Raw genomic sequence first — 3536 nt, 5'->3', positions numbered from 1 at the left:
TATATATATAACATTTTCCTTAGCCTATAATTAAAAATGTTTTGGCAGTACAGTGTTAATGAAATCCTTATACCGTATGTCCCTGCAAAAAAAATATAGGTTGAAAAATAACAGTTATCGTCATGATAGCAAGTTAAACTGTCTTTTTTATATATCAAGGGATCTGAAGATGGTGAAATCTCTGCAATTTATTTCCGAGGTTTGCACACAAGCCATGGTCAGCATAAGTTCCACACCCTGCTGTGTGCTCTATAATGTAAAGTTAATTTAAAATAGGAGCAACACCAAAAGGTTATTTTGGGTCTGATAGAGACAGCACGTGATACAAGTCAAGCAAGGAGAACAGAAGGCATATGTATAGACATTTTTAGATAGCCATGAAATTGGGAAAGTTACCTGTGCACTTGCCTCATAAATGCTAGCATATATTGACAATGCCAGAAGTTTCTAGTTCACAGGAGTCACACACTCTGGATTGTGCATATTATTATTAAAACACACTGGCATACAGTTCAATATGGGGAAGAAGTCTAAAGACTTAAAGTTTTCTTCATGTATCTGAATATATTTCACAGCAGTGTCCCAGTCACAGCAATATTGTTTGTATTAAATGCCGGACAATGTTAATAAATGAAAATTATCTTGTTCTGTGGCAAGTATAAAATGTCCCACAAACAGAGGTGTTGGCTCTTCTATGCTGTTTACCTACATCTAAAAAGAAAAAGGTTGCTCCTTTGAAGATAGGAGGACTGGATTAAAAGAAGTGTGAAAGAGGCCATTTATGTAAAAAATGAAGAAGCCATGTTTGAAAAGAGGTGTGTGGGAGGGGGGGTGAGATCTATTGTCTGCCACATACAATGCTATTTTGACACCTCTCTCTCTCTCTCTCTCTCTGCGGGTTAACGCCACCTCCTAGCTCCAATTATGCACATGTAATCCAACACCTTACCTCCATGAGGTCTCTGACCCCATGCTGGTTATGTTTAACAGATTATGTTGACTGGAGCAACATTCCCCATATTTATTCCCAGATAATTTTTGTGCAAGTCATTCTGAATTAAGAAAGCTAGTCAGGTGACCAGCAAAATGCCTTCAAGAAAAAAAAATACAGCAAGTCCAGTTGCCTTGATGTATTTTTTACAGATATACCATGATCTAGATGAATGAGACCCTTCACAGACAAAAGATGAAACACACACCTCGGGAATTCTCAAACTTTTATAATGTTTAGTTTATGGAATATTGTTTTCCAATTACATGGCATCTGCAAAAATTGCTTTCCACCAGAGGGACTCGGTCAAGAGGAAAACTGTCTGAAAAGGCTTTGATGGAAGCAGCCCATTCCCCAGCTTATGCATACAAAAATATTAGGGCAGTGGCGCAATGAATGGGTTTCCATTTAGTGCTTAATGCTATCAGAAAGCCATTAGTAGGTGTAGTAAAGGGAATCTAATGTCAAACATTGTGCGATACTTCTGGCACCGTTCAGATCCTGCCAGTAGCCTGACATTTATACTCATCCTATGGTTTTGCTACCAGCAAGTCAGTGCTGGAATGCCTGAATTTACTGGCTGCATCCTTCTGGGTCAGTGACTAAGTTATGACATTGGAGGATATGGATCACAGGCTCAAGCAAGACCTAAAATGAGTTGGTAGGTGCAGACCCCATTTTCTGACATGACAAGTTAATATTTATAGGTTACAGTTTAAAGAAGACATGATTATTATTTTAAACCTGAATCTGTGACAACTAGAAACAGGTTCTATGAAATTATGCCCATATAATATTTTGGCTGTGGCTGCAGAAAAGATTCTTTCTACAAATGATTGAAGTCTCTGGAGTATTCATTAGGTGTGCAGGTTGTTCATATGCGAGTTTTAGGCTTATACTGACCGGCATTCTCCTGCTTCAAAGGGAATTTGTCTCCTTGCAGAAAGCAGATAGACCTTTTTTACCCTAAACACATGGGCATTGTGTAATATTGTCTTGTAAATTCTAGTCTAAAAAGCATCAGGTTCAGCAAACATTTAATAAGCTTTGAGCAGCTTTCTAAGACCCCTAAATACATAGAACATCGTATAAATGTCATAAATGTACCAATGATTTTATGCTGCTGTTGAAAACCAGTTGAATGTTACTAGATTAAAAATGCTGTGCAAACTATAAAAGAAAAACCTTTAGGTAAGGGGATCTTTTCCGAATGAAGAACTACTGCCTAATAATAAAGTGGACCTACCATTAAAGAGACTTGGTCATTAGAGAATATTTGTGGATGCCATTGCTGAACTCTCCTTTTGAGAATGCAAAATCCCTGGTTTTTATGTAGCTGCCTTGCCCTTAAGAGTTGCAGGAACAGGTATAGAGATAATGAATTCAGACACCAACTGGCAGAATGCTTTTTCTATGTGACTTAAAAGTAATAAAGTCAGACACAGCTAGGCAATTAGCATTTTCAAAAAGGATGTCAGCAATGGTAGCCTCCATGAGTTTATCTAGACAAAATCACTTTAAAAACTGCTATACACTCAAATCAATAGGGCAAATGTAAGTATTACATATTTTGAATAAAAAGTACCTTTTCCCCAGGAATGAAAATGCCATTTTAAAGCAACCCTGTCACATAAATAAAATCCATCAAGCAGTGTTTGAGGTACCATTTTTCAGAACAGGAACAGAGTTCAGTGGTGGGAAAAGTATCCTCTTTCTTATGGACAGGTACATGCTTTCTTTATACATTTTACTCATATGACAGAGTCACATAAGTAAATTGTAGCCCAAGCCAAGATGACAAGGTGTGCAGCTATCAGGAGTACAGTGAGTGTTCGATGAGGTCTGTTTTATTAAAAACCAATAAGCTTTCTGTGGTCATCAATAACGTAGGAGTACCAGCAGAAAACAAAGCAGATATGGCTGCCCCATGTACATACAGGTGAAACTCGAATAATTAGAATATCGTGCAAAAGTTCATTTATTTCACTAATGCAACTTAAAAGGTGAAACTAATATATGAGATAGGCTCATCACATGCAAAGCAAGATAGTTCGAGCTGTGATTTGTCATAATTGTGATGATTATGGCTTACAGCTCATGAAAACCTCAAATCCACAATCTCAGAAAATAAGAATATTGTGAAAAGGTGCAATATTCTAGGCTCAAAGTGTCCCACTCTAATCAGCTAATTAAGCCATAACACCTGCAAAGGGTTCCTGAGCCTTTAAATGGTCTCTCAGTCTGGTTCAGTAGGAATCACAATCATGCAGAAAACCATAATTGACCCCCTCCATAAGGAGGGAAAGCCTCAAAAGGTAATTGCAGAAGAAGTTGGATGTTCCCAAAGTGCTGTATCAAAGCACATTAATAGAAAGTTATGCGAAAGGGAAAAGTGTGGAAGAAAAAAGGTGCACAAGCAGCAGGGATGACCGCAGCCTGGAGAGGATTGTCAGGAAAATGGCCATTCAAAAGTGTTGGGGACTTTCACAAGGAGTGGACTGAGGCTGGAGTCAGTGCATCAAGAGCCACCACACACAGACGGATC

This window comes from Nanorana parkeri, unplaced genomic scaffold (assembly GCF_000935625.1).
Source record: "Nanorana parkeri isolate BGI_ZX_2015 unplaced genomic scaffold, ASM93562v1 scaffold2199, whole genome shotgun sequence".
In the NCBI taxonomy this organism is placed as follows: Eukaryota; Metazoa; Chordata; class Amphibia; order Anura; family Dicroglossidae; genus Nanorana; species Nanorana parkeri.
Note: the sequence above shows the minus strand (reverse complement) of the source record.